This window comes from Corvus hawaiiensis, chromosome 6 (genome assembly GCF_020740725.1).
Source record: "Corvus hawaiiensis isolate bCorHaw1 chromosome 6, bCorHaw1.pri.cur, whole genome shotgun sequence".
In the NCBI taxonomy this organism is placed as follows: Eukaryota; Metazoa; Chordata; class Aves; order Passeriformes; family Corvidae; genus Corvus; species Corvus hawaiiensis.
In genome coordinates this window covers 34,458,257-34,484,701 of record NC_063218.1, presented here as the reverse complement: position 1 = coordinate 34,484,701, position 26,445 = coordinate 34,458,257, and the positions used below count along the sequence as shown (strand labels likewise).

The following is a 26,445-nucleotide window of genomic DNA, read 5'->3' as shown; positions in this document are numbered from 1 at the left end:
TGCAAATGTTTTGAATTCCACATGTTAATTTCCAGAGAGGCTTTGTTTCACTTTTGCTGCTTTTCCCCCCCTGGTTTTGATTTCTTTTTTTTTTTTATTACCGCCGCTTTAACCTCTTCTTTTTGACTGGGTTTTGGTAATAGCTGCCGTTTTCTGAGCAAACAGAGGACTGGAGTTCTCCCTGCCTGGGCTCCAGCTGCAAATTAATCTCTTTTCATAGTTTTGTTTTATGTCCGCCCACTATCCCCACCACATTAACTTAGTCAACACATGGAAGTGAAATTTTTCCATCCAGGATCCTGCGGGTTGTAAGGCTGTTGTGGAGCACGTGACTGCCAGCTCCAGAGTTTTCTTGCACCTCTGGGGGGAAGGAAGTTTTCTCATCCCCCACATATGTGAGCGGTTGTCGGTGGGATGTGAAAGGTTTTAACAACTGGAGTTGGTGGAAACATTTCAGGGTTCAGCATTTCTGTGTGTATTTAAGGTCCCAGCACAGCAGCCGGGTGGAGGCACAGCCGTAGGCAGAGGGTGTTTGCAGTGCCTCCCGTGCTACCAGACCACTGCTCAGCAAATGAGCCGGTCGGGGGGTGCTCCACGGAGTCCTGCTCTCCCTGCAGGGCTTTTTATCTCCCTCCCCGGGAGGACAGAAAGTGCAAGCAATGACGGTGTTGACAAAGATGGATGGAGTCTGCTTGGCCTGTGTTGATGCATTTTGTAGTTTCTACATGATGCCTTTCACACACAGGCCTGGGAGTACTTTACAGGTATTTGGGGCACTTAGCAAATATAACTGTACCTATTCCACAGGTTTTAAAACCCTGTTAGAGATACAACTGCCAGGTAAAGGGGATTGTCTGGCAGTGGCACAGCATCACAGAAAGAGCTGCAAAAATAATTCAGGACTCCTGATACTTTTTCTCCTGTCACAGTCTCCAGGCAACAGCAAATATTTCTCCTGAATACTCTGGATGAGCAGATGCCAACGTTGATTCACAGGAAAAGGATGTAGCCACGCAAGCCATAGAAATGTTGTTTGGGATGGTAGCCACGGCCCCTAAGGAGACGTTAAGCAATATGGAACAAATGCCAATGAAGCTCTTAAAGCTCTTGCTGTGTTTGCTATAAAGAGATTTCTTGAGTAGTCTTAGGTAGGAACCTTTGTGATTTACCTTGATTACAGCTACATGGAGAGAGAATATACTGTGTTTCACAGCTTGAGAGATGCTGCTAGGGCTTTTGAGCACTAGCAAAGTCCTGGTTTACTAAGAAGTTACCATCACAAGATATGACAAAAGCTTTTCTTAAAGGCCCACAGCAGAGTGTAAAAGGTGCACTTTTGCTTGGAAAAAGGGTATCAGTGAAAATGTGCAAAGAGGCTCCCTGTTTATTTTCTCTGAGACTCAGAGCTGTGCTGTGTTTACAAATAACCCAATTTCCCCCCCATTATTATACTTACAAACTTAATATGATTGAAAAACTGAGAACAAACCTAATTCACCCCCTTTTTGGGGTGCCCAGCCAAAAGAGCTAGAAGAGCTGCAGAAGATGATTTTCCTCTTAGGTTTAGGTAATGTGGGCTTTGGATTCATTGACTGAATCTGCTAACCAAGATATTTTCTTTCTTCCAGCAATTTTTCTGACCAGAAAAACACTTCCAGTGTGGATGAAAACGGAACTGGAGAAGTTTTGAAAACATGTAAAAGTTTGTTTCAAAAGCGAGCAGTTGGTAAGAAATTGAGGGCAGAATGGCCTGTGGGGTTATCATTGTGTCATCCAGATTGGCAGGGACTTCTGGTGAGTCATCCAGACCTTCTCTTTTAATTGTGACCGACTCAACTCATTATTCTCAAACCATCTCTAAGGCAGAGGGAGTTGACTATTGATAGCCTTGAATGTCTCTAGCACTGAGGTGCGCACAGCATTCCCTTGTCAGGGAGTTTCAACGCTTAGGGAATTTTAACCTCTCTATATGTAACCTATTACTGGACCTGAATGTCTCCTGTAGAGGTTTGTGGCCACTAACTTTTTGTCCCATTGCCTTTGATTAACAAGACTGGAGCCCAACTTCCAGACAAAGTCCCACAAAATAGCACGTGTGGTTTTACCTTTCAGCTTTCCTGCCAGCTGTTCTCTTCTCTAGCCTGTTCCCAGGGAATATGATTCTCAAAACCTTTTCATGCTTCTCTTCCCATGCCTGCGAAAAATATAGGCTGCCCTAGACCCACCCTGGACTTCCATTTTCATCCTGGTTCTGCACTTGGTGGTGCTGTCCTGCCTTTGATTCTTGAGGTGGTAAATTTAATCTTCCCAGCCTAATGTGGGATGAGGTCAGGAGAAAAGCACTATGCCAAATTGTAGTTCTACAAGGAATACAATGGGAATCAGAGTTTGACCTCTTGTCACAGCATTGTGCTGCCAGCCAGGGCCCTTCCCGATTACTGTGGGGTGTCCTGGCTCCCCTCACACAGTCTGGCAGTGGTGGATGCTTGATTATGCAGAATTTATCCCCTCTGGTTGCGTGTATGAACATGTGTGCATATATAATACCTAGTAACTAGCTCTGATATTAGCACTGTGCTTCATGGCACCCAGGACCCCTAGGCTATCACCCCACCTTCAGGCTGGAGCAGCCCAGGGGCCCCGCCACTGCACTCAAAGGAAGCCATAGTCCTGCCCTTTGGTTTTTCTCCCTGAAGGAGAGACATTATTCCCTATCCCCAGGGAACATCAGCTTTGAAACACGAGTTGATTTGTTTCCATTTACCATTATCTTGGTTTACATAAATTACAGCGCTTAACAGCGGTCATAAAATTGTCTGGCTTTAAAAAAAATCGGCTGTAGAGTTTGGCCCTGTGGCCTCCCTGATCAGCTCATTTCCAAGGGGCAAACATGCACTGGAAAAAGAAACAGTCTCTCCTTGTTCATCACAAGTGGTCATCTCCCCATTGTATCAGCAATGTCCTGCCTAGTGTTGGTCAGTATAGAAAAGTACAGCAAGCCTTTCACCATGCACTGCTTCACCCTTCTGAATAACTCTGCCAAGTTATTTAAATCAACCACATCATCCACCATTCCTCACCAGTGGCCACCACATCACCAACATTTTAGAATCAAGTTCTGCCCTAGAAAGGAGGCTCCTTGACAAAGCAGTGATGATCCTCACTGATGGATGTTGGAGCACCTCTGGGTGTACTGCAAGTACAATATTGTCTCTTAACATCTCCCTCATCTGGAAACGGAATAGCAGACTGGCTGGTTTTAGGAATCACTCTTGACCAGTGTTAGGATTTCAGCAACAAGAATCTGGTTTCCAATTGTGGTATGGTACGGAAAGAGGATACAGTAGATGCCTAGTGTGTCCAAATAAAAAACCCAAACCAATAAAATCTTATTTTAGTTGCTGAAAGAGAAACAATGAATCTAAGTACCCATAAGGAGTGGATGAGCTGGACAACCAGCAATATCAGACAGACATTGTTCCAGCAATGGTATCTGCACTTTATTTCTGTTGGCGAGTTTAGGTAGTGGTGTGTCTCTTTCTTCATTAAAAACTGGTAGATAGAGAGGTCCAAGATGACGATTTATATAATTAGAATTTCAAAAGAATATATTATGCACCTTTTTCTGGTGCATGGAGGTTAACTGTGAAAAGGCCAAAGCTGGCAGAAATGTAGATTACTTCAATTTTTGCACATCTTTCTTTGAGCTCCTACTGGTAGGAGTAAGGCTGCCATGACTCTTTCCCACAGGTGGCAATGAAAGATGATCAGGGATCCAGCCTCTTCCTCTGATTCATCTGAGTAAAACACAAAAAGTGGACAGGAAACATGAATGCTGAAAAAGTTAAATCCAGTCCAGCTCCAGGTAAAGGCAATGTACTAGCTCCTTTTCAGTGCTCTCTGACACACAGAATTGGTCCTTGAAATGCTGTAATTTGGTCTGCTAGTAAAACAAATAATAATGTTCAATATGAAGTAAACCAGGAAGAGAGGAAGAAACTGCAATTCAGGAGTGAGCATCTGAGCAGTGTGGAAACCAGTGCTGGTGGGGGCTGGAGCCTTCAAATCCTCAGGCTGTGCTAGATTTCAGGTGATTCCCAAATGCAGTGGGGAATGAGAGACAGGGAAAAAACCTGCTGCAGAAACTGACTGTACTTCTTTGTCCAGCTCTCAACAGCTGTTTTGGGTCTTGCTTTGTAAAAGATTAAATAAAATTAAAAAAAAAAAAAAAAAAGAAAAGGAAAAAAAGGAAAAAAAAAAAAAAAGAAGAGAGCGAGTGAAATTGAGATTGGGAAAAGAAAAAAAAGTCCAAAACAAACATGTTTTTGATGGAGGAACTGGGTTTTTGCACCCTAGCACTGTTTGTACTTTCAGATTGTCAGCAATCTGTAGCATGCTGAGTGGAGAGGACTGTGGTGGAAATACCTATGAAGCAGCGAGAGCCTTATCAAGGTACTGTACCAGGAAATACACCGCTTTCTTTCCTTCTTCATGCACGATACTGTGATTAAACCCAACAGCACGCCTCATCATAACATGTGCCTTATCAGCCCCACTATCTGATGACAACAGCAGCCCTCAGGAGACCAGACTGACATCATCCAAAACCTCAGTAGTTCAAGACTGAGGTATGTAGCTCGGCTGCAAGCTGTGCTTGACTGTGTTGATTTGTTTGTACTAAACTTGCAGGTACTTTGCTAGAGGAAAAGGAATATAAAAATCAAGCCCAAACAATGTTTCAGAATGTTCCTGACAGGCTGTCATGCTGTTTAGCAAATGAATGCAGCAAGCAAAGGAGGTTTTTGTCCTCAGCAAGTACCACAAGTCTGCTCCCCAGCTTTCTGTAGCTTTGAGAGAGGGGGGAAAAAAGGCCAAACCAAGACATTGTCACTGCCTTGAGGACAGTGCTACTGGTGATTCAGTATGGAGTCCCACTCCCAGCTGACCCGAATTCAGTTGCATGTGGCTGTGAGGTTTGGGTTCATCCCGTACCACAAGCAGGGGCCAGCTTTTGATCCAGCTGGAGCTCTGAATCTTCAGATTCTAAACGTCATCATGGCTGGTTCATTGCCAGTGTTCTTGTTTGGTTGCTGCTGGTTCACTGAGGCAAATCATACCGACTCTGGCCTCCTTTCTATAATTTAAAGTGAGGAGAATTTCTACCGTCACAAAAATAAGAAACAGAAAATAGAGTAGGTTTTTCTTGTGTAACATTCAGCAAACATCTCTGGTTTTTATTTGTTCTCCCTTTCCTGGGTTCTTCAAAACACCTTCTCTCATTTACGTCAGTGTAGATTTACCACACCCCACTTATTTCAGACCTGGACAGCACCACGGAAAAAGATTACCAGTCTTCTGGAGCAGCTTCCTTATGCCTTGGACAAAAGAAGATCATATGGGACCATATTCATTCAAGAACAGCCTTTGTATTTGTACAGAACCTAGCACAAGTGAGCCTACTCCTTCTTGAAGTTTGCTGTACTACAAAATTGTTCTTAAAACACCCCCTGTTTTTAATGTTTGGGTTTTGGTTGGTTTGGTTTTAGTTGCAATGCAAGCTTTCAGAGGGAAATCAAGCCGGATTTTAATGATGAGTGCATGCATAGCAACAAAAGTAGGGCCATCCAGCACACGGCTGCTAAGTGTCCATTTACAGCCCCCATTGAGCCCAGCAGCCACCCCCCCGGCCATGCATAGTGGGCCTGACTGCCCGCTGTGACCCCGGGTGAGGGAGGGCCTCACTGTGCCCTGGAGGATTTTGAGATGTCCCTGCGTCTGTCACATGGATTTGGGGAGCTGCTTTGCAAAAGAGACCTTGTCTTCCAGGACAGTAGTTGCATCCTCACCGTGTACTCGCTGCTCTCATAAACTGCTGCTTTCTTCCCCTCCCATCGCACCTGCCTCCCCCGCAGCGCCGGGCACAGGATGAGTAACCAGGCAGGTTATGAGTGTCAGCTCCTTCAGCAACGTGGAAAGGACTGAAAACTACCCAGCTAAAGAAAAATACAGAGGATTTTTATTTTACTGTCTCAGTGAAGGCTTGGCTCAAGGGGCGGGCTGGAAAGAGGTCTGGTGGAAATAAGACTTGCCTTCTAAGATGAAGGATTAGATAAATCCAGCTGTGTTGTGGGACTGCTGGAAGCCTACCCGAACAAGTGTGGGGAACTTACAGTGGTTTTTGAGGCATATTTCTATTGTCTATTTTGTTGAACATATTTCTTTGTCTTTAGGAACTTTAAGGAGCACTGAGAACACAATGTGCCATAGGGGGAAGACTTACAGAAAGACTTGATTAGAAAATGGAATAATTTTTAAATGTCTTCTCCTACAATACTTTCTAAAATATTCCTACTCTGAAGCACACTTGCTATTTTCTGCCTGATGTGTACACCCCTGGCTTTTACAGCTCTGCTATACTATTCAGTTAGTGCTTTGATTTACTCTCATCATTGCTAAAAATACTGTAAAAACCCACTTTTAAATAAACAACAGTGGAAGGTTTTTGAGGTAGGAGTTTGGTAAGAAGTACAGGTGGCATTTTTCAGGTTTAGAGGCAGCTTCTGGTCTCACTTTCCTGAAGAGGAAACCCTTTTGAATGGCTCTTGTGAAATATGCTGATGGTCTGAGCATCCTCAGCACCAACTCCCCATGACAATTGCCACTGATTGACCACTTGCTGGCTGTCTCCGCTGCAGCCCAGGAATGGATGAGTCATGGAAACAGAATTCCCCTTCACCCTGGCTGCCTCCCAGGCCCTCTGGGGGACCGCATTGACAGCAGAGGAAAGTCAGCACTGTTTTTTTTGACACTGTGAGTCATCGATCAAACAAAACTCTTCTGCTTCCACGGACTCGATATCACGGCAACGTTTTTCATGAGTGTTACCTGAACAATTTCATACTAAGAGAACAATCTCAAATAGTGCTGGGCACATTATTTTGTGTAGGAAATTGATTCTGTGCTACTTCAGGCCAGAAAAGATGTATCATGTTTGCTAGAAGCTTTATCAGAAGATGCTGAAACCCATTGCCATACTTAGGTGCAGTGGTATTTAAATACTGGTTTTCATTTTTAATGATTTTCTGACATAGGGTTTGGTTGCATTTTAATAATTTCTAAATGGAACAACCCTCTTGGGGGAAAAAAAAAAAAAGGACAATAAAAGAGAAGAAAATGAACAGATTAAGCCCTGGGTGCTTCCCTGATTAGAGAATTACTATTTAGGTGGGGAAGCAGCTTCTGTTCGATGAGGAAACTCAATTATTTTTGTTTGTGTTCTGCCTGGAACATTACTCAATATTCACACAACTCTGCTACTGCAGCTCAGATATAAATACCAATGAACCCATACAGTGAGGTATTCAGAATTTCCCTCGAGGTATTCTCAAGTGAAAAAAAAACCCATAAAAAAATGTAAAGGAATTTTTGTCTTGACACCAGATGTATGCTGTGAGAAAGAAGTGCAAGTCCTGCCTTAATGCAAGCACTTTGCCTTGAAAGGAGGTTTTCGGGTTTTGTCAACCCTGCCCACACAGCACACATGGCCCCAGCACAGCCGTCCCGAGGCAGGGCTGGTGACTGTGTGGGATCTGTGCAGATGGGTCAGGCCAGCACCTGTGTCCTTCATTCCTTCCCTCCAGCCATCCCCTCTTTCCCTGTCCTTCCCTGCCCATGCCATCCATGCACGCCAGGAATAGTCCTGTCCTCCCCTCCAAGGTGCTCGCCAGGATGTTTCCTGCAAAATTTCCATGTCTCAGAGAGTTGCAGTGCAATGGGTGGATGTGCTTGCAACGACTGTGTGTAAGCCCTCCAGTGCTGCAGTTTGTCCTGGCTTTTGTGCTGTGTCAGGATCCAGTGGTGCTGGGATCCAAAGTTACCACTGAGGTGCTGTCTGTGACTCAACACCAGCTGGAGGTTTTCAGCTCACATGCCTGTGATGTGAGGTTGCACTGACACACTTGGATTAAACAATGGAGCATGGAAATAAGAGCTGTCATAGGAACCGTACCTTGTGTCTGGCATCAAAGCCATAAACAGAGCTTACTATAGAGCCCTCATTGCAGACAGCCCCACCTCATCACTCCTGCTTTTCAAATGGGGGGGATGGGTGTGTCATGGCCCCTGCTAGTTTTCCCTTGTGGGAAATGTATCCTTACCTGTGCACTGGAGACAGCTTTAGCTGCAAGCGCTGGGAGAAGTGCCACCACAGTGGTGCCATGCTTATGCCTGTCAACTGTAATGGGAGGGTCTGGTGACACCTCAGCCATTGCCCCACTTCTTCCTGAATTGGGGTTTTGGAAACCTCGCCACTCCATGCCCTGGGGCACAAGGAGGCGTCCTCACAGGCCCCAGTCTTCTGGTGGGAGGATGGCCCAGGAGCTGGCTGTGTCTGTCAGGAGTGCTGCTCCCTGTGCCAGTGCCAGGTGGGGCCTGGTGGCAGGGTGCAGGATGCTGCTGGCAGCAGCACACGCCTTCCACAGGCTGCTCTCATCATCCCCCCCTCAATGCCAGCCAGGACGTCGGGAACGGGATGTCCTGGATGTTGGTAGCCACGCTGCCTCTCACCACTTGTGATTCTGTGCTGCTGCAGAGGCTGTGGCTGCTGGGACAGGGATGCGTCATGGCAGTCAGGGACACCCTGGCTTTCATCAGGGTGAGCAGTCTGGTCTGCCTCAGCAGCCATGCACGCTCTGCCTTGCTTTTCCATTCCAAAACAATCATATATGGGAGGAAAGTGGAACTTCTGCCCCAGACACAGACAAGGATGCACTGGATTAGACCAACAGGCCATCTAATCTGTGAATCTTCATCCAGCAGCCAAGATGGGTGCTTCTCAAGGAGACCTTAAGCATCCCTGGAGCTGTGCTATGTTATCCCATGGAGAGTGCTGGGAAAACAGTGACTTAACATGGAGGAGTTCAAGAAAGGACAATGCAGAAGTAATGATGCACTGGGAAACTTTCTGGTGGAAAGGGCCACAGTTTTGCAACACTGCCCTTTGATGGGGTGTTACTTCCCAGCCTGGCAGATTTAGACTGCTGCACTGGTCCTTCCTGAGGTCACAAACCCTCTCAGAGGTGGCAGCCACTGCAGAAGCCCAGTGCATTTGTTCACAGGGTCATCTCCTTGGGGGCACACAATGCCCATGTCCCTCCAGCAAATAGTCCTATGCCTCATAGGTTTCTGGGTGCAGTTTTGGGTGTTGGTTGCTTCCCATAAAAAACTGAATGGCCCACAATTGGCTGTAATGAGCGTCTGACTCTCCCTGCTGCACTGTCACAGCAACTGGCAGCAGGAGAGTGTGCTGGAACACCCTTTCTGGGAAACAGAATGTCTCTGTAGAGGCACCAGGACACACAGGAATGCTGGAAACCCCTGCCAGGACTGATTTGAATTTGCTGATTTTCTAGAGCTACTTCTAAAGCCAAATTTTGGAGACATTGAAATTTTGTGAGGGAAACGAGTCTGGTCCCCAGGATGAGGGAAACACTGAAAAGGATTTCTGGCAGTGCCACCTGACTGGTGTTCACCTGACGGTTGAACCTGATATTTTCTTATTGCAGAAATTGAATGGATTTGTTAATTGCTTTTTGGGTTATCCAGAGCCTTGGACAGGTTTTTCTTTACTCAAGAAAAAAGTAAATCCATACAGTTCCTCTACAGCACTGACTACCTAAGCTGAGCTGGGAGAAGCTCCTGTGAATGATGCTGTGAACTGGTGGTTACCATAAGGGAGACAGGGCTAGGGTCAGGCTTTGCTCTACACAGCGGTGGGGACCAGTCTGAAAAATGGATCAAATAATACCCAACTCCACAAGGCACTTCGGAATCATGTTGTGGTTTTGATTTGGTTTGTAACTCCTCATGTAAGCCAAACTTGCAGATAAACTCTAGAAAGTGAGGGAAGATCTACAAGTGTAAAAACATGTTAGTACAAAAGGGTACTCAAGTTTGAATTGGATCAAATTCTTGTTTCATTCTAGGAATCATTGAAATTAAGGAAGAAAAAAAACCAACAAAGAAGAAACCACTGGGACACTACTTTGCAAAATCCCAGAAGTAACAGAAAATACCTGGTAATACGTTGTGAAAAAAGCTCAGTTTTATTTTCAGATAACTAGATAAGAAGATCTGAACACAGCTAGTAACTTGTGGGTAGATCTGTAACCTTCTGCTAATAGTAACCACGTTAACTGCACTTAGAGTAACTGCAGAGCCCCAGACCAGAGCTGAGGTACCACTTACACCCTATCTATACTTTATTTCAAGTGCAGGTGGTGCTTGACTGGGGTTTGGCCTTGGCAGCTCCACAACAGAGGTGCAAATCTGCTTGGGTGCACTGCTTTGCATTTAGCAGTTTGGAAGGCACTGGAACTGATTACAGCTCTCTGGTCTGCATGTGTGTAAGCTGCCTATAAGCTGTGTTTTTGATGAGAGTACACGTCTTGTTAAGGGAGACTTAAACTGAAAGCTTGTGGAGAAAATGAACTCAGGAGGGTTCCTGGTAGTGTTTCTGCAACTTGGCTGTTTGAATCAGCAGCTTGTGATGCTTAACGTAAAGAAATTGCAGAATGAAATACCCTTGGTTTAAGGATTGAACTGGATACCTAAGAGAGGAAGAAATGCTCAAGAGCTTCTGATGTTGCACCATTTTTCAGAAGTAACAGGGTCATGCCTGTCATAGACTGACTGAAGTGACTGGCACAAAACAAGATGAAGTTGTTGGCATGGGTGGCTTATGTGGAGCATGTGGCACCTGCCACGACCACGTGGCTGCACAGCCCTCACCCACATGCACAGTATCTCCTGTAATGTGGATCTTTGCTCCAGTTGTCTCCACACCAGGAGAGATCTCCTTTCCCTGCAGTGCCCTTCTCTGCTTGCAGCTGGGACCCCGAAGAGGTGGTGTTGGTGGTGGGAATCAAACCAAACCTTCCCAGACCCTGTGTGTTCCTGTCCTGCCTCATGCTCCTTCAGAGACTGTTAATCATTCTGAACTACTTACTGGTTTTGTGATCTTAAACAGGGTTTGAACTCAGCTTTCTAGAGGTGAAAGCACAATGTCTTACTGTAACTCATTTTGCCAGCCAATCCTATCCTGAACCCAACAATATTTTAATCTCAAAATCCAACCTCAAAACCCACAGCATTTTCAGTTACTGTATTTCATCACCACACAGCTGAAAACAACTCTTTTTTTTTCAACCACCCTTGTTTTTCTAAAGTGAATCACAAACCATGGAGCTTAACAGACAGAAAAGACCTAGAGACAAATCCTCTCTCACTATCCTGGTGTTTATAAGGACAAATGTAATTAGAGTAAGAAAGCGTTATCTACAGTCACATGGGTATAACAGAGTAAGATTCAGCCACCCCATCACTAAGCCAGATAGTTCATCTTAAAGGAGCCAAAAAGCATTGTTGCCTACAAATTATTTGTGGTGGTATACCTATCAGTCAGTTGTCTTTCAATTTGCCCAAGGAAGCCCTTACCCTTTCTCTGGAAGGCAATTTGACACTCTTCTAGATTTGGTCCTGGTAAGTGGTCTGCAGCTTGCTTGCTTTACAGCAGTCCTTGGCTGTGCCTTCTTGAATCACACCAAGGAATAATTAACAATAACGTAACTCTGATTCTCACAGTGGGTTTCCCCATCAGAAAAATGTTAACCATCAGAGTGCTCAGTGCAGCACCCATGAATAGTGTTTAGCCCTTCCAGGGAAATCTGGTGTGTTTTAGTCACTCCAGTTAATTGGTGAGAAAACTGGGACATCTGAATTTATGCTTTCATAGAAAGGCTACAGGATAGCCAAGGCAGAAAGCCAGATCTTCAGGCTGTCATTCCCAAGCAATAGCCACCTTTCTTCCCATGGTGTTTACACTTTGGGAGAATCAATGGGCATTTCACAACCTGAGAAGGTGTTTACAGTTCCCAGCCTCTGCTTACAGACGTGCTGGGATAATGGCTCCTGGTATGTGTTTGGTACTTGTGCTGATGAAGGGACTGGAAGGAAACTCTCAATCCTGGCAGCCTAGTCTCATTGACCAGATCTCATTGACACCAAAGGAAATCTACTCTAGATTTAAAAACATTTGTCCAGCAGCAGAAGTCTGGCCCACAAGACCAACTAATGCTTAGGTAGCACATGAGCGTAAGTGCAGATGTGTCAGAGCTGTATGAAAATTTGGTCAGAGAAGAGTTGGAAAAAACTCCAGGTGATCAGCGGTGTCCAAGGTGAGGCCAGTACAGGTTGGTCCTTGCATCAGGCATTGTCCAAAGCTGGTACCAGCAGTGTCTTGTGCCTGGGCTTACCGTGGTGAAGCGAATCCTGAGCTTTCCCGTTGTCCCTCTCCCGGGGTTCTCCCGAGGGTTCGACACATCCAGCACAGGGCAAGTGTTGCAATCAAGCTCTCAATGGGAACTGATTACCCTCAGTCATGTCTGGGAGGGAGGGAGGGACGCATTTTGTGTCTTGATCAACGTCATGCAACTTTCTATATGGGGGTTTGCAAAATTTGACTTCATAAGCCTCCCCCAGCCCCTTCCCTGAAAGCTACACCCACATTTTTCTCATGGATGAGTCATTGTTAAAACAAAATGCTTCTTCAGCTAGAGTTTTTCTATGCTGTGTATTAGAAACAGCTGTACATCTGCCCTGACATCAGGCTTCTCCGGTGATGGGGAGAGCACGCCTCAGTATGCTGGTATACATGGACTTGCACACATGTGTACATATGCTTAGGTATATTTTTGAGTTTCTCTTTTGCCCTTTCCACTCCTTTTCCTTTCAGTTTCTTTTATTTGTTGTGTTTAGTTTTGATTTTTTGTTTAATTTATGCCTCTCCACCTCTGTTCTATGTGCATAGACTGCAGAGCCACAAACACTTGCATTCTTCATTCAAAACGACTCTATGAAGAGAAATATAAAATGACCTCGTCCATTCCTTCATGGATAAATAGAAAAAGATGAAAGAGTTCTTTCATATGATACAAGAAAAGAGAGTTAAAACAGAGCAGTTTAAATTAAAAAAAGGAAAACATTAGATGAAATAACAGGAAAAATGTCCTCAGTCTGTCAGATTGAGGAATAATTTGTTTCTCAAGGGCAGTGGCTGAACTGGACAGTTTGCACATGATTTTTTTGGGGAGTGATAATGCTTCTCTGTCCCTAGAGTGAGGTGTGTCTTCATCACTTTGATGTGTGCAACTCTGAAATCAGCAACATGGGAAACCACGGGGGCAGAGATGTCAGAAATGGTAAGAGGTTTCCTGAGGTGATAAAAAGGCCACCTGGGAGGTTGTTGTGAAGGAAAATTCCAATGACTGTGTGCAATATTTTGAAGAAACAAATGAAGAGGCTTGAGATTAAGGTGCATTCACATGTGAAAGGTTGCTTGCCTTTAGGTTAACCCCCACTGGAGGATTCTCTGTAGATGTGAGACATTCAGACCCTTTCCAAAAATTACACTTTGGAGTTAAAATGAAGGATATGGAAGTGGGAAAAAACCCCAAAACCCCACATATTTAGGCACATGTCCTGCAAGGAAATCCAGAGAGGTTGGGGTAGTAGTAAAGGTCAGGAGATCTGCTCTGAGGAGCGAACCCACAGTGCAGCAGCCGTTTGGCCCCAAGGAGCACAGGCCTTGCAACACGGCACTGCCACAGAGCACAGACCTGTCCAGCCCCTGCCTCTGCTGTCCCATGGCTGCTGGCTGTCCTGGGGAGCCAAGGCTTGCTGGGCACAGGGAAGGGACCTTCTACCACATCCCAACCCCAACTGCCCAGCCACCCCTGCCCTGCTCTCGTGCATGCACCACGGTGGAGAAACAGCATTAATAAGATGGCTGTAGTTGGGAGTGCTTTGGCTGTGGGCTGTGCAGGGCAGGAGCAGCCCTTCTTCACCTCCTGATCAGCTGCAAGGAACTGCTGAGGGCAATTAACACAACAGGCTGAACAGGTAGGACGAGCAGGGTGGCAGAGCAAGTTCCCCTCACACTCCACTACCCACAGTACCCCAGGAGAAGTCTCTACTTGAATCAGTGTGTTAGGTGTGGTATATGAGTTATGCTTGAAAAGTTTGATGAATTCAGGGGTACAGCCTCAACTAGCAGCTAGCAGCAATAAATGAGCCCCGGGGCAAGCTAAGCCAGCTTTCACTCAAGTTGATAGAGGTATGGTCTTTTGGCTTCAGTGGGAACAGGATGAGGTCCCTTATAGCCAGCCAAGGAGAGATTAATCTAATGATGTAATGGCGCTTGTAACTGCCTGCTCAGCCTTAATTCTGCTCTTGCATTGTGAGCATGTATCACAGGGCAGTCTGTAATTATGTGATCACATACTACTTGCTCTGTGAGACGCCCGCCCCATTTGAGGCGCAGGATGGGAGGTAAGGGCAGAAAGGTTCTCTCCAGCCCCTATGACATTGTCCCATATCCCAGAGCACTGCTCTGCAACAGGCTTCCTGCAGGGTCTTGGGCAAGGAAAGGCTGCAGTGTGCATGTGGCAGGGACTGAGTTGTGGTTTCACCAGTATCATAAGCCTGGCTTTTTCTAAAGAGAGGAACTTGGATTTTCATTCTTATTGAGCTCTGAGTGTAGCTTTATGCAGTGGGTAGTCAACAGCAATGATGTTGACTATACAGCCTATCCAGATCCTTGCTGCAGGAGTTTTGAAAATCCCTTGGCTGTGGCATGGAGACACACTTTTCATGGCTATTGGCAGCAGTACCACTTAAAACCAAAAGTTTTGTCTCCCTAATCTGACACCACAAGCTCACTCTGCTTCTGGACATGTTTCCAATCTCACTGTCTACTTCTCTTAACGTTCCCAAGGCTCTGCTGGCCTGGCTTCCAGCATCTCCATAACTGATAGCTAAAGGGCTGGCTGAAGATCCTTGTGCCCACTGACAAATGGGAGTGAATGGAATGAATGGAGAAAGGGTATGGAAGGAAATCGTGAAGCAGTGAAAAATGGAAGATGAGAACAGAGTGAGCTTAGAAGGAACGTGTGACCTTGGTCGTGTCAGGAAGCACAAAGAGAGGTGCAGGGGAGAAAGGAGCTGCAAAGAATCTAAAGGGTCATAAGGAAAAAGGACATCCAGAGCAGAAAGAAAGTTCAGGGCATGAGAATAAACAAGAAGAAAAAAGAGATGAAAGAAAACAAAACAGAGAAAACAGATAAAATAGCTCAATCTGACAGCGAAAGCAGGAAAGACCATAGAATACAGAACTAACAAGCAAGCCTGTGGATGAGGTTCCCCTACCCTGCTTCATGTCTGGACCCCAGGGGCTCACCCTTGCGGGACCTTGGCATTGCTCTGCAGGGACTGATCAAGAACGGACAAGATGTGATGGCCGCATGGTGCTACAGACAAGCCACTGTCCCTGCTCCTGGTGGGGCTCCCTGGCCTTTCGGGCATCCCCTTCTCACCCCGGCAGCCCTTAATTCAGTGCATTTTCACTGGTGTTCGTGTCACTTAGGTACATCAGGCATTGCAGCTCAGTCCCTTGTTGACTGGGATCTCTCCATAGGAGACACTGTAAACACACACACTGAGGGGCAACATGCTGGCTTGGTGCTGAGATCCCCTGAAAGACAAATGCTTTGAGATATAAAAGAAACAAACGTAAACCCCCAGAATTTGGTCTTCTGCAAGGGTATGTGGTCTAAGAAATATGTCACAAGAGCATCTTCGTCCTCAGTGAATCTTCTTTATGCCCGAGTTTTATCTGATGCAGGGATGGAGTAATCCCACTGATGTCACTGGGCTGACGCTGGTGTAGAACCTGCACATGTGCCTGGTGAAATAGGTCAGAGCTGTGTACTTGGGAGACACAGCTGCTGAATTCACTGATAAAAAGGAGCTTCTGCAGCTATTTCTTCCCATAAGCCCTTCAGAGCTCCCCAGCTCCTAAAGGGTGAGCCACATTCCTCTCCACGCATGGATTGGGGCTGGGGCCAGGCCTGGTTTCCTCTAGCACCTCGCTCCATCTGGGCAAGCAGTTTCCACAAGTCTTTGGCAGAAAAACACCAGTTTTGTTGACGTTCCACATTCCCTATGGGTAAAAGCAAGATGAAGAACTATAGTCCTAGTCTTGTAAGGACAGCCTCAAAATTTTTTAGTTTGTTGAATGGAATAAAGCAGCTGAGGACTTGGTGTGGTAAAAGTTGTGACCACTGATCAGCTGCTTGATTTCACACCCTATTTTTTGTACTGAAGTGCAAGAGATTATTATTATTCTAATCCCACGTGGGTACTTGACTTCTTACAAAAGCTTTCCATTGGAGATGTGAAATGAAGTGTTGTCCTTGGAGCCATGTTAATGCCCAAGCAGGGCCTACTCTGCCATTACACAGAGGGTAATTCTGTGTAGTCATTGTGCTGCTGGTGTCGAGCATATTGCTTTGGGATTTCTGGAGTCATGTAAGCTGCTAATAAACAACACATGTCTTTCCTACAGATGGATCCCTTCACTTCACACAGCAGTGCCGGTACAATCCACCCCACACCCATCACACCTAATCTTTTCTTGGAAGCAAATATTGAAAGAGAAAAACCCCCAACACACAAACCATGAAATAAGGAAGAAAGAAAAGTGATGCCCAAGGAACTTGGCAGAGCCCCACATCCCCCATGTGAGGAACTGGGCAGCTGACTTCCAGCATCCCAGGTGATGTAATGTTGGTTTAACGGCAGCGTACACACCTCTGTGTGCTAATGAACAGAGCAGGCTGAGGCAAGTAACTGCACAGACAGCTCTGGAAGCCGCTAGCAAGAAATGCACCTTGGTGTGTGTGTGTGAAGCAGCCACCACACGCTCCACATGCCCCTTTGATGCTGGGAAGGAATTTTTTTTTCCGAACCATAGGCACTCTGTTTTGCCTGTGGGCTATGTGGAAATTGGAGAAGGTGGAAGCAAGAAGCAACTTGTTCTGTCAGGGAGGAAAAGCAGTCTGCAGCTATTTACACTGCACACTACAGCTTTTAAACAAGGTGGCCGGAGTGCCTGCAATGATTGAACCCTAACTTTCTTTCCCCCGGGCTGCTCCTTGCCCTGCTGTGCTGCCCACTAGCAGTTGGCTTTTTCCCCCATCCATCACAACAGGTTGATACGAGGTGGTTTGGATTTGGTGATTCTTGTCTCACTGAGGCTTTTCAGTCTTGCAAGGCACTATGTTTTGTTCCAGCGCTCTCTCCGAGGCATGACGAGGGAAACTGTTTCCTGTTTGTGTGTCTGTGATGGACGTAACAGCCACTTTTACTGCACGTGAGGCATTGGGGGTTTTTGTTCCTTCTTTCTCCAACACTTTCTGAGTAATGTTTACCGCATTTGGTCTCAACCCACAGTCCTTTTCTCGGAAAACTTAAGAGAGTCACCCCGGCTATATTTCCATGAGTGGGTGTGTGTGTTTATACACACACATATGTGTGTTAAAAATATCCTGCTTAATTCAGGTACTATTAGAATATTCCATTATCTGGCATTAATCTAGTTGAGCCAAGCAGCAGTTTAAGCGGTGTAAAATGTATCTAATCCATCTCTTTGTATTCGGTCTGGAAGGAATTGATCACTTTCATCCAGCTCCGGCTGGCAGGCTCTGGTGGTCTAAGGGGAACCAACCTAAGGAGCTCCCTCAAGAGGGACGTGATGGGAGGGTGCTGCTCCCAGCCTGGTCCCTCTGTGGAGAGGGGCTTTGGGCTGGGTGCCCCTTCAGCTGCAGGGCTCCTGCTGCCTGCAATTGGGGCAGATGCTGGCCCACAGTGCCCAGCCCCGAGACAGAGAGAACACTGGCTATCGATTACTGCTCCTGCAGACAAATTTGCATATAAAAGCCGAACGTGAGAGATAACTAACAGATAAGCCTGCCATTTTCCAGGTGCTGGAAAACCTGACTGCCTTCTTTATACAAACACAACTTTAAGTACTATTCACCTCGGGGTGTGGATGAGTTTATCTTGGTTGGGAATCCAAGGAAATGACTTTTAACCCCTAGCATTGTACTAGGTTGCCCAGTGCATCTATATAAACACGATGCACACTTACAGTGTAATGATCCCTAGGGTTTATTAAATACCATAACAAGGGTTTTCGGAAGGCAGCCAGGCAGCCTGTTTCTCCAAGCTATATTATTAAGAAAGGCCAAACTCTTACAACAAAACGTTTTAAAGGTGTGTTGTTTTTATTTTGTTGGTTTTGGGTTTTTGGGTTTTTTAAACTAGCCTTGAATTATTTAGCGTGTTCTCTAAGGGATTATTGTTCCATGTCCCTTTTCAGCATTTGAGATCTGAAGAGACCCGTGAAAATAGTCTCTGCAGGCAACAGCCAGTTAACCCTTCTGTGTTTCCATTGGTGACCTGCAGCTCTGGAGTGCTTCCTCCCTTCTCAAGCACCAAAACATTGCAGGCAGTAGCAGATTTCAAGTACAGGTCTGAGCTGAAAAATGATTATGTACAAATACACATGACAAGGTCCTGCAAAATTTAAGAAGATGAAATCAACAGCAGGCCAGGCCAAGTTAATTGAAGCCCATAGAGATTAACTCTAGAAAGCAGTACACCTGAATAAAAAAGAATTACTAGTTTTATGAAGCTTCAAAATACTATATATAACTTATGGTGTGTTAGCAAAGCTAGAGTTGAACCAGAATACAGTAAAAAAAAAAAATCGCTTCTGGTTCTCTATAAAGAAAAGATTCTACATTTTATTACATGGCTTGTCTGTGTTGGTGCTGCAGGGCTAGAAGAAATAAAAAGTAATAAAATCCGACTTTGTTTCTAATACCAGCAGATCCAAAGCTAAATATGCAAAGGCGCAGTTCTGTTTTGTAAGATTGTACCATTTTTCCACAGCCTTTTCTCAGAGAAGGTAACACACGCAGAATGAGGTACAGAACTTTTACTGAAAAAAGTTCCCTTTTCTGAATATTTGGGGAGATTCTTATATTGCTAAGCAGAAGTGGGAAAAAGCTAATTAGTCATCTACGCCTTCCCCAGGCCATGAACATGCTGTACCCAGCATCGTGTCTCCTGGTGTTCTACACGGGATGTGGCATGTCCCAGGGGAGTGGTGGGGACTAGGAACCCACATGCCTGCCCTGTCCTCCCACAGGTTGTCAGCTGCCATGGCCATGCCGCCTGTCTCAGGCACTGCATGCCAGGGAAAACTATGTGGGTGCCTCCAGCCCCAGGGGCTTGGCAGGCACTGCTGTGGGACAGGGATCCTGACTGGTGGACTGGCGCTCCTTGTGTTAGATCAGGAAATAAAGCTCCTGGGCTTCACATTCACACCACCTGCAGAGGTTTTTCTGGCTTCTGGGAGGTGCTCTCTACAGGCGAGGGTACAGGATTTGCTAAGCTCTGGGGCACAGAGCAGTGCTAGAGGCCGACTCAGCAGCTGTGGCAGAGCAAGGCATTCCCCATGGCCAGGCTCCCCCCTTTTCTGCCTGCCTGGCGTGGCCATGGAGCCCCATCCCAGCCGCCCTACTGGAGCACGTGAGGAGATGCCTGTTCAGTTTGGATAAACCACCAAGCTGCAAAGATTTTTAAAAACTTACCCAGTTTGGCTAAGCCTTTGTGGATTAGCAAAATGGGCTGGAGAATTACCAGAAGTTGCTGCCCGGCATCGTGTCTGGTGCTTCCTGCTGGGGTCAGGAACACCAGCCACCCTGCCCTGCTCACAGGAATTTCAGCAGTTTCACTTCCACACCCAGCCCAGGGCAAAATACCAGTAAGCAGCAACAAAAAGTAAGTTTAAAAAAAGGAAAAAAAAAAAAAGAGACACAAGTGTTTCATAATTCAGAAAAGATTTACCAGCAGAGGCTACAGTTGACAGAAAATGGACAAGCTCTGACGGGGATTTGGTGTGAAAGGAACCTGTAGCCTGATGTTCCTGGGTATGGCTGGTAAAGGTGGAGACCCGGAACATGCTAAGGTTTGGAGGGGACAGGAGGATGGCTCATGTTTCCTTACAAACCCCTGGTGGGTCCAGCCCCACTCTCTGTGGCAGATTTGCAGAGCTGTCTGACCTCCCTTGCTGAGCCACAGCCATGCCTTGCACACTTCTGGGGGTCACAGCTTTGAGCCTGCTGCTGCCACCCTCCCACAAGCCCCATGGAGCTTGGGGACAGCAGTGTGGCACAGTGGACAGCAGTGTGGCACACCAGCTGGTGCCTGAGGGGTAGGTATAGCCTGGGGCATGTACACCCGCACAGCCACACGTGGATCTGCCTCTCAAGAGTGACCAACATCTGATGCGTGAGTCCCAGCAGGGTGAGGAAGCTGGGTGTGAGGCAGGGACAGCCATGGTTTGACTTCACTCTCATCTGTGTATTTCTGCATCAGGCTTGACTGCTGTCAGCCTTTTCCCATCCACACAAGCCCTGTACATACACAAAGTCTTATTAAGAAAGGATTGGTCTGAATGTTGACACATGTTTTGGGGGAGGGAAACCTTCATTTAACTGAACTCCTTCATCCACCTCTAGTGCCTCCTCTGCCCGAAAGAAAAGGCTGTTCTCATTCACTTTCACTGCAGTTAATTAGTAAGTCCGAGCTGGCCCGTCCTCTGGAGCTGGTAGTTCCTTTAATCTCTCTGTTGCTAGGGCATGCTGACATGCACCACTGGTACCAGTTCCAGCGTGATGTGGGGGATTGTGGAAAGAAAGGGGAAAGGGCTGATCAAACAGAGTCTGATTTAAACAACAACAACAAAAAGAATAGAAAAAAAAAGAAAAGAGGCTCTTTTTGATGAGGCTGAGAAGTTTACAATGAGGGAAAGCACACGGTGAATGATAAGGCCTAAAGGAGCTCATTAAATTGAGGCAAGCTGAGCAGAGTTATCTTATTTCACTCTCTTTCTCCTGACACCCCCATTATGGAGAATTCTTTTATTAAAGCAGGGGCGGGAAGGATCATTTCCTTGCGAAATGTTTGAGAGAAATAAATGTATAATTGTTTTCCTAGGAGTTTTTTTTAATCAACCCTTTAAACAAACAGGAGCCTCAGCAAAGGGTGCTGCTTGAGAGAAGTGTAGGCTCCAAGTGAAAGAGGTCCCATAGCCCATTACTGTTTCTTCCTCTCAGCTCAACCAGCCTTCTGAGAAACAGCAAGATAGAAGTTAAGTAGGACACATGGACCTCAGGGACATCAGTCGTCAAGTATGAATGCAAATGTGAAATGTTTGCCTTGGAAGTAGTTTTGCTTACTTCATTCGATCTGCACCAGCCTTTACAAAACCAGAGCGAGCATGTGATTTGAGAAGATTCATGTATGGGAATAAAGTTCTGCCTGGCTAACCTCACGCAGTTATTTCCTTGGGATCTCTGGAAAGTGCCTTTCCTCTGACTGTGGCCAGTGCTGGCTGCCTCAGGAGCAAAGAATCCCACCACAGCATGTCTCAGTGAGTGCAGACATATTGAAGAGCTAGAGAATGAAGGAGACTGTAAGCTCATAGGAAAGCTTCCTAGGTCTATGCTCAGCAGAGGAAACCGGGGTAGGGCTTAATCCCTTGCTGGCAACACAGTGGGACAGTGCATTCTTTCCTTCAATCTGAAAAGTAACCGGATTTTTTACCAGAGCTCCATTTTGAGAGTCCGCATAAATGATGGACCACAAAACAGAAGTGAGCACCTGCCCCATGCAGCCTCTTACTCACAGAGTCATGAGATAAGCACTCACTTTCTTGTGGGGACAGAAAGGGGTGGTGTGACTGCAGCCGTGCCAGACAGAACAGCTCTGAGCACTGGGGTGGGGCAGCAGTGGCGAATGGCATGTTGCCTCTGCAAAACTCCACCAGACCTAGCATAATTTTTTTTAATGATTTTTCATGGTTTCACTTGATCCTTTCTTTCATGGGCCCTAAAGGAAGCTTTGGAAAGCCACCTCATAGCTCTTATTAAAAAGCAATCCAATATCGTAAATAAATATTTTAGCCTCCCTCGCCTGGAGGTCTTTCTCCCTACCTAAATACTTCCCTCTGGCCAAGAATTCCACTCTTGCTATGCAGGTGATGACATGGACTGCTCACTTGTGCTGCAAGGGATAAAGTTAGCTATTTCCAAAGATAAGAGCAGCCTTTAAATGTGCAAATATGTTTTTATTAATCTCTCCTCCTACTCTGAGTAGTTTCCCCTCCCCTCCAGCCATAGGAGTGCACAGGGACCCTTGCTGCATTGGAGAGTGCTGGATTTTACACATGGCAGCTCAGCCTTAGTACACCTTTACTGGTTTGATTTTCTTCAGGTATCAGGCCATTCTTCTGCAGGCTGTTTTAAGACAACCCTTTTTTTTTGCTGAGGGATTTCTTCTTAAGAGGGATCAGGTGTTTGGCATCTAGCACATCCCCCACTCTCATTTCCCCATCCTCCAGTCTTTCCATCTCAAATTTTATCAGCAGGACCGTACTCAAAGGTACGATGAGACATGGTGGGGTGAGATGTCATCCCTTTGTTATGCCTTACTTTGCCAGGCTGACCCATGTTAGCAAACAGGCTGGATTTACTAATATAATCTGAATCAGTAATTGCATTCCTCACATAAACACAGGTTTAGCTAATGGGACATACTGGCAAGGAGAAACTTTTTAAGGACATTTCATTAGCCTTGGTGTCATATACTCATGTGTGTATGGGCACACAAATGGTAACATTGCTGCTCCTTCATTCACCCCACACATCTCCACTCATTTGGGGGTCTCATGCAGAGCAGGCGAATGCAAGTTCAGTGAGGCTTTGTTTGCTTAATGGATTTGTAAAGCAGAGATGGAAAGATAGGCCATTGTAGTCTTCTGTCAGTCTCACCCATTACCCTATAGCACTGTCTGGTTTAATTCACTTTATACTAATTTTGTACCTGGTGTTAACAGTGGTGACATGTGCAGGAAGTGGAAAACTTCTCTGTTGTTTGGGTTATTTAATGCCTACCTTTTTCAGCTTGAGATCACCCTTCTCTCCCGTCTTTCCGAGCATGGTGTTTTTTTCCTTGTTCCTTGACAAGTAGTCTCCAACAAGTCTTTATAAAATGGAATCATTGCTGTCATGCTCCCTTGCATTTTATATGTGATACATTAAGTGCCTCTGTGTATCAGGGTCTTTACACAAGAGTCACACATGATTTATGCATATTGACATGGGGAAGAACTAAGACAAGTCAAAACAAGATCCAGTGGCTGAAAGCACAACAAATTCACACCAGAAAGCACATTAAGGGCGGCTGAACAGGGGATATTGTGCTAATGGTGCAGTTTGCCCAGGCTGAGAAGGAGAGGGAATTTTTCTATCATGGAAAATTGTCATGATAAGATTGGATAAGAACTGTTAGAAGAGGGCAACACAGCCCTTATGGTTTGCTACTTCTAGCGTTAACCTGTAACAAACTATAAATATTGTGTTTCTGTATACTATGGTTTATCAGCAGGGTGTTCTGTTACTTGATTTATGATCTAGGTTGCTTTGGTTTAACAGCAGTTGGTAGTAGTGAACATGTCCTGTGGTAGGGTCTGGGTGGTGCCTGGAGTCCGAGGCATAACTAAAACCCATGCAAGGCTGTCTTCTCTCTAGCAACTGGCTGACACTGCAAAACACACAGGAACCCTAAAAACAAAAGCAGCATAATGGGAAGGAAGGCGACTCACAGCTAGGCAAGGGGCCAGCTTTCTCTGCTTTTTCCTCTGAGTCTCCACTTGTGGAAGTCCCTGTTTGCATGGTCTTATTATCAACTGATGTTTTAGCTGTTCATTTGGGGTGAATCAGAACCAAAGGCAACCGAAGCACTATCTGAAATTCTCTTCCTCTTGGGCAACAGAAAGACCAGCTGAACTCCTTCCCCTTTTGGCTGCTCATGCTGCTCTTTTGACAGACCACCATTATAGCAGTGCAACACTGCTCTATTTACAGTGTTGGTGGTACTGCTTCGGCTTCCTTCAGCAGGGAGCTTTTGAGTATCTTTACTGGTGAGAAGAATATGTGACAGTAGAAGCTTCTGTGCAGGCCTGACTTTAGTGGGATTACATTACTAGTGAATTTTAAGTTTTTCATACTTATGAAAATAAAAGCGTATTCCCTACTGCATCAGCGTAGTCTATTCTGCCTTCAAGCTTGGCAGGCCAGCTGAGGGAAGCCCGCAAAAAAAAAAAGAGAATGAGAAAAGATGATTTTCTAATGAGCAGCTGAGACGAACCTGAAGAATACTTCTGGCTGTAAACACTTCCAGCATTCGGGACTATGTAAAATTCTGATCTGGGTTAGAAAACACTGTTATTTACACTCATCACTTATGGTAAGGGCAGGAGGTTAATCAGAATTTGAACAGCAGAGACTGAATGATCCCAGGTAGAGCTCAACAGTTGATAAGAGATGGAAGCAAAGATCAGGCTTCTGGTCTTTCCTAGACCAAGAAAACCAGTAGTGATTCCATTAAAACTGCTTGCTCAGTAACTAAAGGCATGTAATTTTGGACACTGGGCAAGGGAGAAGCTCTAGTTATGTAAAAAGCACCTTGGAGAGAACAGTAACAAGCATCAGCTATCCAAAAACTGGAGGGTTCATAGGAGATATAACAGCAGATCCACTTTGAGAAATCATCAGCTCTGCTTTGATCTCAGCCTCAGGGAAATGAGCGTGCAGAAGCTGGGCTAGATATATGACAACAAAATCACAAAAGTCACACAGCAAAATGGAAGCCAATCAGCAAGATACTTTAAATGGCAATTACTTTTCCCATCACTACTTCAGCAGCAAGAGGAAGATGTAGGTGACCAAAAACATGCTGCCCATTGGGAAAGAAAGGCTCCAGACAGTTCATGGCTAGAGTGACAGGGTTCTTCATACCTTTTTTGCATTTGTTATCACTTCAGACAATTGCAATCAATTTCAATGACAGAGGGGAGGTGAGGTCACAAAACTAGAACAAAGACTAGATCAGAAGATCCTTCAGATAGTGTTGAAGTCAGTGGGGCCAGATGAATTTCATCCTGGGTTAATTGCTACAGCCAGTTATTTAACCACAAAAGCTCTAGGCGTAACCTTGCCCAGCTCCTGGGATGTTTTATGGAGCCCAGAGATCACACTTGGAAGCCTGGAAATGTGCAGACGTAGTTCCGTTCTTTAAAAGGAAAAAAAGGAGGAGCCAGGGATTACAGATTGTTCAGTTTGACTTCAATTCCCGGAAAAATACTGGAACAAACAATCAAACTTTGGTAAGCACCTAAAACAAAACAAAGAGATGAATAATGGCCAGCTTAGATTTGTCAAAAACAAATTGTGTAAAACAGGTCAAATTTCCTTTCATGACAGAATAAAAAACCCTCACTGATAAGGGACAAGCAATAGTACTCCTGTGTTTTGATGGTGGTGAGGCTTTTGTCACAGTGTAACATGATGCTCCAAAGCAAATTTAATTAAGGGAATCTGTGGTAGATGGAGCTGGTCTGGGATGATGGAGTGCTGATTGGAAAACTGCACAAAGAGAACAGTTATTAGCTATACTTTAAAAAGGGAAAGATGGATCAAGAAGAGCTGGTAGGAATGTATACTGGGCCAGTCTGATTTAAGGGGATTATGAACAGCTTGGACTATGGAATAGAAAATACTACATTCTTGGCTACCACCGATCTGGAAGGGTACTATGGCTAATCTGAAATATAAAGCTAACATTAAAAAATATTTGGATAAATGGCCTTAAAAGTAGAATTCATTTCAGTAAGGAGAGTTCTCAGTTTCTATTCTTGGGCATCACCAGGAATGATTAATTCTATTTATATAGGCTAGTGAATTTTTGTGTAAGTAGCAACACTGCATAAAAAGATCTGAGAGATGTTCCAGGTCACAATCCAAATACGAGTTAATTGCTAGTGCAAAAAGGACAAGTGCTTTACCAGGATGTGTGCTTAGAGATGTACTCTACAAATAATCATTCTGCTCCGTTCTCTGTGAAGCTGCAGTTGGAGTGTCATGTCCAGCTTTGGGTGCTGGGCTCAAGACAAGGTCCAGAGGACAACTGGGGGATAATCAGAGGTCTTGAAAAACAGAGCTAAGAGGGAAGAACGAACAAATTGAGTTTCTTAAGTCTAGAGAAGACTGGGGCAAGATAGGGTTACTGCTGTCAAATATGTGAAAGGTGTCTGGGAAGAAAAGGGGAATAAATTGTTCTCCATATAAATGATGGATAGGACAAGTAATGAGCTTAAACTACAGAAAAGGAGATTGGGGTTGGATGTTAGAGAACAGCAAACAGTAAGGATAATTACACACAAAAGTATCTGAGGAGGGTGTGGAATTGCCATCGTGCTTTTAGGAAGCAGTTAGACAAGCATTTGCCATGTGTGACGTAAGTATAATGATCCTGCCTTGGGACATGAGTCTGGACTAAGTGATCTTCTGATATTTCTCCCAGCCATATAAATCTCTGATTCTCTCCTGGCTGCTGGAGGAAGCAGGGCTGATGTTGTGG

The 26,445-nt window shown here is 45.3% G+C and overlaps 2 long non-coding RNA genes across 4 annotated transcripts; both read left to right on the top strand.

The window, feature by feature from the left end:
- Positions 1-1,493: 1,493 nt before the first annotated feature.
- On the top strand, positions 1,494-7,099 carry LOC125328217. 3 transcript variants are annotated; one of them, XR_007204598.1, is made up of 4 exons: positions 1,494-1,794; positions 3,751-3,865; positions 4,375-4,628; positions 5,295-7,099. It is a non-coding gene; the product is annotated as an uncharacterized LOC125328217 (long non-coding RNA). The 3 variants fall into 3 exon arrangements; XR_007204597.1 differs by having other exon boundaries at positions 5,290-7,099; XR_007204596.1 differs by having other exon boundaries at positions 4,375-7,099.
- Positions 7,100-9,990: 2,891 nt separating this feature from the next.
- LOC125327913 lies at positions 9,991-18,554 on the top strand. The gene is made up of 3 exons (XR_007204442.1): positions 9,991-10,076; positions 16,460-16,669; positions 18,275-18,554. It is a non-coding gene; the product is annotated as an uncharacterized LOC125327913 (long non-coding RNA).
- Positions 18,555-26,445: the final 7,891 nt, after the last annotated feature.